General features: G+C 39.3%; 1 protein-coding gene across 2 annotated transcripts in view; it reads left to right on the plus strand.

The window, feature by feature from the left end:
- The first annotated feature begins 2,310 nt into the window (after positions 1-2,310).
- NR1H4 (nuclear receptor subfamily 1 group H member 4) overlaps positions 2,311-15,862 on the plus strand; it is a 95,973-nt gene continuing 82,421 nt past the window's right edge. For both annotated transcript variants that reach the window (XM_049884152.1, XM_049884153.1), the window contains exon 1: positions 2,311-2,494. The gene's annotated coding sequence lies outside the window, so the exon portion shown is untranslated. The remainder of the gene's footprint in view (positions 2,495-15,862) is intronic.

A 15,862-nucleotide genomic window follows, 5' to 3' on the forward strand; every position in this document is an offset into this window, starting at 1 on the left:
AAGATGAGTGTCAGCACAAAGACTTCAAATGGCCAAAGGAGGATTTACACAGCTGTGTTCTCCCTCTTCCTTGTGACGAAGAGGGAGGATGTGCTATATGACATCAGGAGGTAGGGAATGTGAACCTCTAGGACCTATGTATGGTATTTAAGATGCAAAGTAAACTATAACATTCCTAACAGATTTGAATGTAGACATCCCACCAACTTATTTTACAGTGGGACACATCAACACACATGACACACACACACGACACACACACATACAACACATTCATGCATAGGCATGCTACTTTGGAAAGTTGTTCTTTTCTCAGATCACTCATTGATTCAGTTAACAAATAGTTATGCAATACTTTTTCTGTGAAAGGCACTATACCAGGCCAACAGATGGATACAAAGGCAAGTCTGCTTCCACACCTCTTGTAAAAGAGATAAGAAGTGCAGTTAAAGATAAAAATACAAGGTCAGAAGAATTAAGGGACAATGAAAGAACTACCAATAAAGGGTCAGGGGAGTTTGATGACTGGGACTGAGCAGATGAGGAATCAAGTTGGCTTTTGGAAGAACTCAGCATTTGAGACAGACCTGGAAGCCAAATTGATGTGAAAGGGAGATAATTCAGATTTAAAAAAAAAAAAAAAAAGAAGCTTATGCAAAGGTGTGGAGGTAGGAGAGCATGATACAGTTGGGCAAAAAGGTGGGTCTCTGAAATGGCAGAATGTGAGAAAATGCTAGAAAGATAGATTAGGGCCAGATTGCTGGGGACAGGGAGTTCTAAATGCCAGCCATAGCATTTTTTAAATTGTTTTATTGTAAAAATACATATAACAACACATTTGCCAAATCAACATTTTTTACATGTACAATTCAGTGACATTGACTACGTTTGATCATGTGCAACCATCACCATTATCCATTTTCAAATTATTCCACCACTATCAACAGAAACTCATTTGCCCCCTAAGCAAAGACTACCCCTCCCACCTCTGGTAACCACTAATACACTTTGATCTGAATACATTTGCCTATTTCCTATAAGTGGGATTATACAATATTTGTCCTTTTATGACAGACTTATTTCACTCTGCATAATGTTGTCAAGATTCACCCATGTTTTACCATGTATCAGGACTTCATTTCTCTTTTTAACTGTGTAATATTCTATAACATTGTGTATATACCACATTTTATTTATCCATTCATTTGTTCATGGATATTTAGATTGTTTCCTTTTAGCTATTGTGAACAGAGCTTCAATGAACATTGGTGCACAACTTTCTGTTCGCATTCCTGCTTTAAGTTCTTTTGGGTATAGACCTAGGATTGGAATTGCGAGGTGGTATGGTAGTTCTAAGTTTAACTTTTTGAGGAACCATCAAACTATTTTCCACAGCCTGGGCCATAGCATTTTATGTGTACTCTTAAGCAATGGGAACCACTGGGAATATTTGATTAGGAAAGCATGTAGCAAGGTACTGGGTATATTGCAGGCAGGCAATCGATCAGTATTTGTTAAATAAATGAAGAAAATAAATAACAACAGCCAAAATTCATCAAGTACTTGCTATAGGCCAGGTACTATTCTAAGAATTTTAAATATTCATTAAATTCTCAACTAGCCCATGAAGTAGTTACTCTATGTCCATTTAACACACAAGGGAATTAAGACTAAGAGTGGCTTAATCTGTTGCCATCGTTGTGACTAATAAGTAGGCAGTCAGATCAGAGCCCATGCTTGAAACTTGTCTGTGATATGGATAACAGAAAAAGAAAAGGAGAGAAGAGAGAGGAGTTATGGGACCAGTGTTCTTCAGAAAGGAAGCTGTAGTGAGCCCAAATTAGCAGAGGAGCAGCGTGGGTTGGAAAGAAGAGCCATTCCAAAGATAGAATGAACAAGAGTCTGTTATAAGTCTATATGGGAGGCAGGGGAGAGGGAAGGATTGAGAAGGCTCAGAGTTTTGAGCTTGGGTCACTGGGTGGTGGTAGGACTATTAAAAGAAATTGGAAACAGAGGGAGGGAAGACAGCAGTTCAGTCTTAGACGTTGTGTACAGAAATCTAGGCACTCAGGAGCCTAAAAAATAGCCCGAGGAAGAGTGTTCTAAAAAACAAGTGTTTGAAGGTCCCTCAGCTTTGTACCATTCCATGTTCTGGGGCTACGTGGGTTCATCCTGGGAATCTCCAGGCTCTCCCAAGGTTCTTTTCTCTGTTGATATAATTTAGCAGGAAAGGATTGTTAATGACTAATCTGTGTCCATGAGGCACAGAGCCAAGGAAGAGAGGCTGCTAGGCTGGAAGGCTGCCTGTGACCATCCACGGCTTTTGGTAGAACTCTCTTCCTCCTCCTCATCACATTTTCTCCTGGACTCGCCCCAATGCAAAATCAGATCCTGAGTATTTGTAGAAAAATTGCTGGGATTTGGAGAGGAAGACAGAACTTAGAATCTCCACCCCTGGCCTTGAAATTTTGAACTCCGACACAAAACAGTCCAAGTAAGTACTTAATTCCTTTGGGAATGGGGTGTCTATCTCACAGCAACAGAGGAAAAGTGGTGATTTAAAGTTTCTCTTTAACATCAGTAAGTCTTGCTATTGAATGAATGAATCGTAAATTAATAGACTTTGACGTAGAATTCTGAAAATTAAAAGGAAGGAAGAAAGGGAAAGACAGAGAGAGGAAGGAAGAAAGGAAGGAAGGAAAAAATGAAAGAGGACGAGAAAGAGGAAGGAAGAGAGAAAAAAAGAATGAAAGGAGAAATCCAAAAACAAAAAGAAGCAGGAGTTAACAATTTGAAGAATGTAATCAATGTCACTGAACTATACATGTAGAAATTGTTGAGTTGGACTATAATATATATAATATATATATTATTTTGTATATTTCCAACACAATTAAAAAAAAAGAAGAACCAGGAGTCAATGGGTCCAGCAGTTGCTTGCCTTTGTAAAACATCATTTAGGGATGTCTTTTAACATTGTGGTCACCCTGGAGAACCACGAAAGACATACAGTTTGGAAATGTTCCTCTTCTGACTCCATACCCAACCTGACTCTCACAGTGTGCTATATTTTGGTGATTTCTCAAATCTCGATGTGAATTTGGTAATATTGCTAGTGTCTGATGACTTGAAAACTAGGACTAGGACAAGATTTATGCTTAATTGAAGCGAAAGCTTTCCCTAGGAGAATGGTAAATTTAAAAAGCTTTCTATTTTGACTTTAAATGTAACCTCTGCTTTCCATTTCTAATATTAATAAGCAGTCTTTTCAGATGGAAAGTACTTAGGAGAGCTTTATTATTAAAATTGTCTATGGACTGAATCCACAGATAAGGCTTCTCCTCCTTGTCTGATTCCTGGCATAGTGAGTTAGGCAACTATGATGGGAGGCTGGACCACTTCTCTTAATTGGATTTTAATTTGAAGGGAGGGGCAGGGGGATGACAAATGACTCACCTTGGATTTTTAATCTGAGAAACTCACATTTAAAGAAATCTGATGTTGCCTCTGGCACTGCTTTAGAAACAACTCAACAGCATCGACAAGGAGGGTAGGGAAAGATGTTGGGGTAGCCATCGCTGTGTTTCCAGCTGTGTTTTTGATAAATGATAGACACCTTCACCTTTGTGCCACCCCCTCCTCCAGATTATGGACCTGTGCCATTTGCACCGTGGACTTTTCTGTTTTGTCGAAAATGTTGCAACATGACTGATGCAACTCCCAGTTAACTAATGAAATATTGGCTGGGGATGAAGCTCTCATTGGCTGTGAGACTCTTCCTCAGTAGATGCTGCATTGTTTCCCAGCATACATCTCTCTTGGTTGGAGAAGGAAAGCAATGTAATCTTTGTCCTTCCTCCCTCTTATTTCCAAAAAAACCACTGCCGTTTTATTTCCACGCCTCCCAAATCCAGCCCAATTTTTTAATGGAGTACCCAGTGATTGTGGACCCCTGAGTACTCTGAAAGGAATAGAAATGTGTGTGTGCATGAGTGTGTAGGGGTGTGATGGAGCCAGCTTTAGTTGATGTCTACTACTGCATCACAATGAACCCTGCTGGCACAGTGGTTAAGCACTTGGTTGCTAACTGAAAGGCCAGAGGTTTGAACCCACTAGCCGTGCCACAGGAGAAAAGACATGGCGGTCTGCTCCCATAAAGATAAACAAACAAAAAACAGCCTAGGAAACCCTATGGGGCAGTTCTTCTCTGCCCTATAGGGTTGCTAAGAGTCAGAATCTACTTAATGGCACACAACAACAACAACGTGTCACAGTCGTTACCTACACTGCCTGTCTCCTTCTCACAACAACCCTGTGTGGATGTTTTTCTTATGCTCATTTTACAGATGAGGTAACTGAGGCTTAAACAGGACAAGTAAACTTAGTAGTCATGCACTTTGGAAGTGGCAAGATCTGAATTTGAGGGCAGGTCTTTCTAACTCCAAAACCCCTTTCTTCCTACCCCAATATTGCTGGCAGCTGGGAAAACTTGAAATCCCAAATGGTGGGGGAGGGAGGGTGGGGACCAGACCACAAGCATTCCAGCCTGACAGGGGTGATTTGTTAAACCCCACAACTATTTGGAAGATTCCAAAAACCTTGGAGGGTATTTTCTAATAGCTGCACCATCAGCAAAGGAAGTGGAAAGTTTTCAGCACTATTTGTTTTAACCCTGGGGTCAGTCTAGGATAGCTGTTCTGAGACTTCCGTTATCAGCATCTTAATTAGGCTAGTGGGGCTGTGATTAGGGAGGTCTGAGAGGAACTCAGAACTGCCTGGTTCACAGAGGTGCGGGTTGTGAATGTCGTGGGAATGCATATCACTTCTCCATAGATTTTAAAAGGCTCACGATGTCATTAACCCAAAAAACCCATCGCCGTGGAGCTGCTTCAGACTAACAGTGACCCAACAGGACAGAGTAGAACTGCCCCATAGGGCTTCCAAGAAGCGGCTGGTGGATATTGAACTGCCGACCTTTTGGTTAGCAGCCAAACGCTTAACCACTTCGCCACCAGGGCTCCCCACGATGTCATTGGGTGCGTAGGGAAGGGAAGGAAACAAGGTATGTGTTCTTTTCCCTTCACTTTGCTCTAAGTATCATATTTTTCTTAAATTCTAGCAACATAGATTCTGAAGGGTCTAAAGGAAATAGGAAGAATTTTCCTCCCAGATAATTCTTTGTGCCTCCATGTTCTCTACCAGTGGAGATATAGCTCCATCATTAGTATATGAGTGTCCTTAGTCCCCAAGGTGCATGAGGTGGCAAAGGGCACTGTTACATAAAAATATTCAACTTCCTCTCCTTTCCTCCCCACTCTGCAGTTCCCTAACCCCCTTGCTCCCTCAGTGAGTTATTTACTCCATCTGTTTGCCCTTTCCAATTTTGACTATAAAGGAATGTCTCTTCTTACACTCTCTCCTCTTTATAAATTGTGACACTACAATGCCAATATGCAACTTGACTGGGAAGTGAAATTACAAATATTGCACAGGAAAAAATGACACAGTTGATTGTTAGGTCTAAGAATTACAACAGAGTTGAAGCGACTGAAGTTAATATATATGAATGTAAGGCCAATTTTTATCAGTTTTATTTTCAAGACAAAATCCTCATAAAAATTTGAAATAATAATAATGAACTTTGAAATAACAATAATAACTTTGAAATGATAACAAACTTCAAAATAATTGAATTATAAGACCTTTTCCTGGGCCCAATTTTCCTGGGTTAACTTGAGCCCTTTATGCTTTGGTTAATGACATTAATTCAAAGAAAAGGATAAATAGCACGGCTTTGCATTTTTAGGTCTTAGCAGATGTATTTAGAACAGTGACCTGGGCGATGTGGTAAATAATCTCCTTGTTCATAGAGAATATAGTTCTGATATCAGGAAGAAGCCCAGTGTTCTGGCTCAGATTGTCCCTGACTGAGTAGAGGACTGTCTGCCGCCATTTCCTAGAAAGCCACTGAAGTTCTCAATGTAAATGCCAGGTCTACACCGGCATTCAGTTTAAGGAACCAACATTGTGGTCTAGGATTGGGGGAGCAGGGCAGGACAAAGTAATGTCCTTCCTGTAGTGGTTGAGCAGGAGATCCTCCCTCTCCTGGAACTCAGACTAAGTCTGGGGCCATGATTAGGCTCCAGAGGGGGAGTCTTTTGAGACCGTATTAAAAAAAAAATGTGCATTTTATATACGTTTTTCCTAGAGAAAGGTCTATTATTTTCACTGAAACTCAAACATGCTGCACAATATGAAAAATGTTTTAAAGAAACTCTACTCTAAAGAATATAAATATGTCAGCTTTTAGCGTCTAACTGTATAATAGGCAAAATGGAGACTAGACAATAGTATCCTAGGGAATTGACATACCTCAATGCATTCATCTTTAAACAGTTGCAGTATTATAGCCGAATTTAAAATCTCATTTGACCTTCCCCCAGTCCCGTTTTACGCTACCTTTTCTTTTCAATGTTAATACTTACAAAACCGCCTCAATCTTTTTAACCAGGTGGCACAGTGGTGAAAGCTCAGCTGCTAACCTATAGGCTGGCAGTTCGAATCCACCAGCCGCTGCTCGGAAACATTATGGGGCAGGTCTTTTCTTTCTTATAGGGTCGCTATGAGTTGGAATCAACTCAATGGCAACGGGTTTAGTATTTGATGAAGTCCCCTGGTGGTGCAAAGAGTTAATGCGCTTGGTTGCTAATTGAAAGTTTGGTGGTTTAAGTCCACCCAGAGGTACCTTGGAAGAAAAGCCTGGTGATCTACTTCCAAAAAACCAGCCACTGAAAACCCTATGGAGCACAGTGTGACACTGACACACAAGGGGTCACCATGAATCAGAAATGACTTGATGGCAACAGGTTTTCTGGTAATAGTTGATGCTATAGATTGAGCACAGTTTATTTAGCCATTCCACTGTTGATGGTTATTTAGGTGGTTTCTACTTTTTCACCATTAGAACTAATGCTGCAATGAATATCCTTGTGCATATGTGCAAAATTTTCTCTAAGGAAGGTACCTACAAATTGAAATTGCATCTTAATTTAATTAAAAAAAAATTTAATATATACCACTAAAGAGCCCTCCAAAAAGACTAAAATCTATACTCCCACTAACAATGCATGCGAATGCATATTTATATACACTTTCTCCATCTTTGAGTATTATCCAACTTGAAAGTTTTTGACAATCTGATGGGTGAAAATGGTATCTAGTTATATTAGTTGGTATTTTCCTAATTATTAATTAGCTCACAATGTTTTTGTATATTTATTGGCCCCTTGTATTTCCTGTTTAGTAAATTTCTTCTTTATATACTTTGTCAATTTATCTTTTGGATTGTTTATCCTTACTGTTTTTATTTATAGGGGTAATTTATGTATTGTTTATACTAATCTTTTGTCTGTTATTTATGTTGTAAATATTTTCTCACAGTTTATTTCCTGTATTTAACTTTGTTTATGATATCTTGATTTCTGTTTTATCTTAATATAGTTAAATTTATTATTTTCATATTTGTGTCTTGTTTAATAAGTCCTTCTCAATCTTTAAGTTCATAAAGATGTTCTCTTAATCAGAGAAAGTCCTACTAAACAGCCCATTCAAAGAATAGGGAAATAGACTTCAGTTATTCTCTTAGGCTGAATTCTCTAGAGGACCAAAACCAGTGAAGCTTATATATACAAATATATATATAGATTTATATCAAGGAAATGGCTAACGCAGTTGTGGAGGCTGGCATGTTCCAAATCTGTGGATCAGGAATCAGGCTGGAGGCCTCTCCTGACTTATGTGGTTGCAGCAGCTAATGAACCCAAAATCGGCAGGTCAGGCAGAAGGCTGCTGGCTCACGAGGTTGCAGGAGCAGACTAATCCCAAGATCTGCAGGTCAGACAGCAGGCTGCTTGTTCACGTCCCAGAAACTAGAGATCAGAGGATGATGAGTTGGATGCAGGATCCAGAGAGAGCTTTGCCAGAACAGGCACATATATTGGGTGCAGGCAACACCTGTAAGGACACTGACTGGCTTTCAACTGATTGGCTTCTCATATCAGATCACAAAATGATGATGATTACATAATATCTGTCAATCCACTAAGAATCGTGGTCTAGCCAAGTTGACACATAACTTTAACCAGTACACATACGGGAAGAATGAAAAAGTCAGCCTTTGGCCCAAGATGGCATTGCTCTCATTCATCCACTTTGTGGATTTCTTATGAATCTTTTCAGGACTCGCCCCATGCCCAAAGATCAACATTCATATATTTTTTGAAACAGACTTCTTTCCACTTTGGACATGCCAAGCTACTATGGGACAATGCTATGGGGTAATGCTTTTGACATCTTCAGAAGCCATTTTACCTAGATGCGAGTGTCTAAATCTTTTTTAACTCTTAACAAAGAATCTTATAGTTACACTCATAATTCGATCTTTACCCTGGGGCCATTTCTTACTTGGAGACTCTTTCGCTGGATGAAGAGACCAAAACGTAAAAGTATGATTTTTCAACCCAGCACACCCTGGGCCCTTCATATTTACTCTAAATTCAGCTCATAGGATGAACAGTCTCATACTTAGTTCATTCCTGTTTTCATGAACGTCATCACGTACAGCTAAAAAGGCCAATTGACACGTTCACCATATGTCTTAGTTATCTAGTGCTGCTATAACAGAAATACCACAACTGGGTGGCTTTAACAAAGAGAAATTTATTTTCTCACAGTTTGTTGTTGTTGTTAGGTCTGTCAAGTCAGTTCCGACTTGTAACAATCTTACGTACAACAGAATGAAACACTGCCCAGTCCTGCGCTATCCTTGCAATTGTTGCTATTCTTGAGCCAATTGTTGCTGCCACTTTGTCAGTCCATCTTATTAAGGGTCTTCCTCTCTTTCACTGACTCTCTGCTTTACCAAGCATGATGTCCTTCTCCAGGGACTGATCCCTCCTTTTAACATGTCCAAAGTATGTGAGACTTAGTCTCCCATCTTTGTTTCTAAGGAGCACTCTGGCGATACATCTTCCAAGACAGATTTCTTCACTCTTTTGTCAGTCCATGGTATATTCAATATTCTTCCCCAACACCACAGTTCAAAGGCATCAATTCTTCTTCAGCCTTCCTTAGTCATTGTCCAGCTTTCACATGCAGATGAGGCAATTGAAAACACCATGGCTTGGGTCAGGCATACCTTAGTCTTCAAGGCGACAGCTTTGCTTTTCAACACTTTAAAGAGGTCTTTTGCAGCTGATTTTCCCAATGCAACATGTCATTTGATTTCTTCACTGCTGCTTTCATGGGTGTTGATTGTAGATCCAAGTAAAATGAAGTCCTCAACAACTTCAATCTTTTCTCTGTTTATCATGATGTTGCTTATTGGTCCAGTTGTGAGAATTTTTGTTTTCTTTACATTGAGGTGTAAATCCATACTGAAGGCTGTGGTCTTTGATCTTCATCAGCAAGTGCTTCAAGTCCTCTTCACTTTCAGCAAGCAAGACTGTGTCATCTATGTAACATAGGTTGTTAACGAGTCTTCTTCCAATTCTGATGCCCCCTTCTTCTTCGTATAGTCCAGCTTCTTGGATTATTTGTTCAGTGGAAAAGAGGAAGACCCTCAGTGAGATGGATTGACACATTTGCTGCAACAATGGGCTCAAGCATAACGAGGATTGTTATAGTAAGCATTCAATAAATTGTAGGAATTATTTTAATCTATCTCCTTCAGTGTGGATTACGGCTCAACATAAAGAAAAATCCTCACAACTGGACCAATAAACACATCATGATAAATGGAGAAAGTATTGAAGTTGTCAAGGATTTCATTTTACTTGGATCCACAATCAACACCCATGGAAGCAAAAACCAAAAGCCAAACCCAGTACTGTAGAGTCGATTCCGACTCATAGCGGCCCTATAGGACAGAGTAGAACTGCCCGTTAGAGTTTCCAAGGAGTGCCTGGTGGATTTGAACTGCCGACCCTTTGGTTAGCAACTGTAGCACTTAACCACTATGCCACCAGGGTTTCCCCCACGGAAGCAGCAGTCAAGAAATCAAACAACATATTGTACAGTTCTACTCTATTCTGTAGGGTCGCTGTGAGTCAGAGCCGACTCCACAGCAATGGATTTGGTTTGGTTTTTTGAATGATGTTAATGAGGCATGAGTAGAGGCAGTTATGTTAATGAGTCAGGATTCAATCTATAAGATTAGGTTGTATCTTGAGTCAATTTTTTTTGAGATATAAAAGAGGGAAGCAAGCAGAGAGACAGAGGGACCTCATGCCACCAAGAATGAAGAACCAGGAGCGGAGCATGTCCTTTGGATCTGGGGTCCCTGTGCTGGGAAGCTCCTAGACCAGGGGCAGATTGATGACAAGTACTTCCCCTAGAACTAACACAGGGAGAAAGCTTTTCCCTGGAGATGGCACCTAGACTGTGACTTCTAGCCTCCTAGTCTGTGAGAGAATAAATTTCTTTCAATTAAAGCCATCCACTTGTGGTGTTCCTGTTATAGCTGCACTAGATAACTAAGACACTTGGTAAAGTAGAGGGTCAGTGAAAAAGAGGAAGACCTTCAATGAAATGGACGGACACAGTGGCTGCAACAATGGGCTCAAACATAGCAATGATTGTGAGGGTGGTGCATGGCCAGCAGTGTTTCATTCTGTTGTACATAAGGTCGCTATGAGTAGGCACTGACTCGATAGAACCTAATAGCATATATATAATGGTTACCAAGAGAGTGACAGAGGCTGTCTGGTTCTTAGAGGATACCATTCTCAGAGTAATGCAGTCACAATAGCCATGTTCGCCAAAGGCCATCTTACCTGACCTGTGGTCAGTATGGTCCACACGTTGTCCTGTACATTTCTCTGGTCTTTGGGAAGAATCTGTTTATCCAGACTCTGTATTTTTGCCCTGGAGAGAATTAAATTTGAGTGCTACTGGGAAGACCAAATCCCTGGAAAGGAAAAACATTTTTTTTTTTTCTTTCTAGAGCTCCTTTCTTCTATCCCTTAAGAACTTTCTTCCAGCCTTTGGCTGAATACAGGACTTTGCCTGGGCATGAAATGATGATGGCTAGAAAAAGATTCACCTTTTTACTGCCCTTTGAGAGTAGATTGCACAGACATCCAACAAAATGTATGTTTTGCCATCAACAAACTGAGAAAATGTCACCAAGGATGAAATTTTGGGGAGTGAAGAGTTTAAAGTGAACCAACACAGTTTTTATCTTTGTTTTCTGAGAGCTGAGATTCTTCTAAATCAGAATCAATGCTATTTAATTGGAGCAGGGTCCTTCCAAGGTCTCCTTTTGCAAATAATTTATGCTAAAGTCAGAGGAGCTCATACACACTATGAACTTCCTGACCCACACAGTATCTAAACAAGTAAAAACTGATAACCAGAAAATGGGAGTACACACTATCAGGAAATATGTGTCTTATCACATTAAAAACAAACAGTGCACACTATTTCTGAAATTGTTCCTGTGCCATTAAGTTTAGGTTATAGCATCATACAAATAAACTTAAAGTGAAATAAACATTTTTGTCCTTGCTTCCACCAATATCCAAGGCAGGCAGCAAGAATTTTCCTATCATCAGGCACCTTCCTCTTCTTCCTCCTTCTTTAAGAATATTGTACTTATGCCCCTTCCTTTTTTTCACTTACGCCCCTTCCTTTTCATCCTTACAGATGTCACCCTGGTGTGCACCCTGATCATCTCACCTCAGCAACAATTTCCTGAATTTTTCCCCTCCTTTCACTGCCAATCTTCCACATCCCCATCTTCTCATTAATCTTCCTGAGCACAAAGTTCATTTTGCCACTCCAAAGTTTCCACTGACCACAGCTAGAGTCCCCAAACGTTTTATGGAAAGGAATTACTTTCTCTTCGAAGCTTTAAGGTGGTGTGTGTGTGTGTGTGTGTGTGTGTGTGTATGATAAAGATAATTTTAAAAAATTGTTGGTGTTAAGGTTTCAAAAGATCATTCATAAGTGGAAACAACACAAGTGTCCATCAACAAATGAATGGGTAAACAAAATGTGACATGTACATTCAATGGAGTGTCACTCAGCCATAAAGAGAGATGAAGTTCTGGTACATGCTATGGCATGCATAAACCTTGATAGTATTATGGTGAGTGAAACATCAGACACAAAAAGACAAATACTGCATGACCCCACTTATGTGAAATATCTAAAATAGGCAAATACAGGGACAAAAATTCATTAGCGGTTACCAGAGCCTGGGGAAGAGAGGAACGGAGTCATTGCTGAAGATGTACTGAGTGTCTGTTCGAGATGATGAGAAACTTGGAAATGGATAGCAGTGATGGTAGCACAACACGGTGAATGCAGTTAATGTCACGGAATTGTTCACTTAAGAATGGTTAAAATGGCAAAATTGTCATATGTATTTTTACCATAATAGCTTTTTTAAAAAAGATTAAAAAAAAAAAAGAATGTGAGTGTGCAAATATGTGAGAGTGTGTAAGAGAGAGAATCTCTGTATGAATTTGCATATTTTTACAGCTGAGGTAGTTTTTCACATGTATAATTTCATTTAGTCTTTTTCATTATGAAATTTTTCTGCTATGCAAAAAACAGAGAGTAATGCAATGAACTCCATTGTATTTACCACCCAGCTTAAGAGGAAAACATTACAGATGCTACGGAAACTCCCTTTGGACCCAGGCAGGCACTTTGGGCGCCAACCCTGGCGATGCAATGTTTGAGCACTTGGCTACTAACAGAAAAATTAGCAGTTCAAACCCACCGATTAGCTACGCAGGAGAAAGACCTGGTGACCTGCTCCCGTAAAGATTACAGCCTAGAAAACCCTATGGGGCAGTTCTACTCTGTCACATCGGGTTGTTATGAGTTGGAATCGACTCGATGGCACCCAAAAACAACATTCTGAACGTGGGGCTCATCACTTTATGCATTAGAGCAGGAATCACCAACTTTTTCTGTAAAAGGTCATAGGGTAAATGGTTTGGGCTTTGAAGGCCTTGCAGACTGTTACAATTACTCAGCTCTGCTGTTGTAGCATGAAAGGAGCCATAGACAATATGTAAATGAATGGGCATGGGCAGACTTGGCCCTTGGCAGGCTGGATTTCGCCTGTGGGTCGCAGTTTGCTGACGCTTGCTTTAGGTATCAACAATAATATATGGCATTGTTTTTGTATATCTTTAAACTTTATATAAATTACATACAACTATATATTGTTCTGCAACCTGATTCTTTTGCTCAATATAATGTTTTTCGATTTCTCCATGTGAATACATGTAGTTCTAATTCATTCATTTTAATTGTACAGAGATGGGTTAACACAATGTCTACAACAGTTGGCTCAAACATAGGACGGTGAGGATGGTGCAGGACCTGGCAGTGTTTCATCCATAGGGTTGCTATGAGTCAGAACTGACTCTGACAGCACCAAATAACAACAGGAACATAGTTTTCTATTGTGAATAAACTATTTATTTATCCATTCTCTTATTATTGAACATCTATTTTGTTTCCAATATTTTTATTATTGGGAACAATGATGCGGTCAATATTTTTGTGCATGTCGTGATGTACAGATGTCTGAGAACCTACGAAGGGGTCACCTTTTGAGCTTTAGCTGTCTATTATTTAGAATTTTTAAATCCTCATTCATCTGAGGCTCAGGTTGGCAGTGTCTATGGGGGTGGGGAGGACTCCATGTATAGTTCCAAGTAGTACAAGAAGCTCTGAAAAGTCAGAACTGGGAGTCCACTCCAATCTTCTCATGCCGAAACCCATAGTTCCTGAGATATTTCTACTAGACCACAGCTTTTGTTTCTGTGTATGGCACACACTGCTGGCTACAAAAGGGGAATACAAAAGAAACGAGGGCTATAAAAGAAATACAACTCCAAGACTATGGCCCCTGGACACCCTTTTAATTTTGAACTGCAGCCACTCCTGAAGTTCACCCTTTAGTCAAAGATTAAACCCACTGCCATCAAGTCGATTTTGACTCATACAACTCATAGCGACTTTATAGAACAGAGTAGAACTGTCCCATAAGATTTTCAAGGAGCGGCTGGTGGATTTGAACTGCCAACTTTTAGTTAGCAGCCAACCTCTTAACCTCTGTGCCACCAGGGCTTCAGCCAAAGATTAGACAGGTCTATAAAACAAACAATAACACACGTGAGGAACATGCTTCTTAGTTCAGTCATGTGTACGAGACCAAAAGGGCAACACCTGCCCAAAAGCAATAATGAGAAAGCACAAAGGGACGGGAAAAAGGGACAAATGGAAATGGAGAATCGGGGTGTGGAAGGGAAAAGTGTGCAACCAAAGTCACAAAACAATGTGTGTATAACTTGTTGAATGAGAAACTAATTTGCTCTGTAAAGTTTAAGCTAAAGCACAATAAAAAAAAAAAAAAGAAATACAAGCTATGATTCCTGCCTTCTTAAAGTTTACAATTTGGTGATATAGCAGAGAAGACAAGACAAATGGAGTTAAGTCATTAAGTACCACAAGAGAAGGAGGAGAGAAATGACAAAGGAGCATCTGTGGAGAAGCTGGGATGTTATATGGAAAAAAATCTACAAAACTGCGTTAAAGAACACACTTTCATTAATGGAGACATACCACGCCCCTGAAAAGAAAAGTTGAACATTATAAAGATGTAAATTTTCCTCCCTTAAATGTATAGGCTTGAGACCTTCTCAAACTCCCAAAGAAACACTTTTTTATTTTTTTAAGGAATGTGATACACGATGTGATAGTGTATCATGAAGAACAAGTAAGTGGACTAAGGAAGTACTGAAAAAGAATAAACAATAATCAGAAAGGATGATATTGGTACAAGATGAAATTCCATGATCAGTGGAAACAGAAAATTAGCCTTAATGAAAGATACATCATAAACCAATGAGGAAGCAAAAAAGTATTCAACAATAAATGCTGAGAAAATTCATCTTGTACCTTAAGGCAAAAAAAAAAAAAAAGAGGAAAAAGCTAATATATTTAAGCACATACAAGAAAAAAAAAAAACTTTTCAGGTAAAGATAGTTAAAAGGCAAACAAAAATGTTTGTAGTAAATATAGCAAAATAAAAATACATTCCATATGTAACGCAATTTTAAAGTCAATAAAAAAGATGAACATTTCAGTAGCAAAATGGGCAAAGGTCAAAAACAAAAAATAGAAACTATCAAAAAAATTTTTTAATTTTTTTATCACATATACCAAAAAAACCACATATAGCCAATACATATATATAAATTTTTTTTTTAAACCTCACTAATGATCAAAGAAATGCAATTCAGCACAATGAGATAGGATTTGTTACCTTGGAAATTAGAAATGCCTGTTCCAGGTGAGGGTCGGTAGGTAATACTGGTGAAAGCGTGGTGCGAAAGACATTCTTACTGCCGGTGAGAGTATAAATTGGGGAAAATGTACATATAGAATGGAGTTGGCACTTTTAAATGCTTTTCTGCATTGTCTGAAATTTTAACAGTAGTCCTCTTATTTTAAAAATATTTTTATTAAAAATCAATTTTTAACGACTTCAGGAAAAAAGTACATGAAAGAATTCTTAAAGTTGGACTTCCCAAAGTTAACAAAACTCTTAATCGAGAGTAATTAAGCTAACACTTAGCAGGCACCTGGTTAAGCCAGCCTGGAACCACCCTACTCCTGGGAAGAAGGGGTAAGGAAGGAGAAGCGGCTGGGAGGTGGCTTTGCACGTTCTGACATTCTTCTTCATCTGCTCTGATTCTACACTTACAATGTGTTACTTCGTATTCATTTGAATAGAAATGGTGACTTCCTGTTATCAGGGCTTTTCATACTAACTTCA

Source organism: Elephas maximus, chromosome 4, assembly GCF_024166365.1.
Source record: "Elephas maximus indicus isolate mEleMax1 chromosome 4, mEleMax1 primary haplotype, whole genome shotgun sequence".
NCBI classification, from domain to species: Eukaryota; Metazoa; Chordata; class Mammalia; order Proboscidea; family Elephantidae; genus Elephas; species Elephas maximus.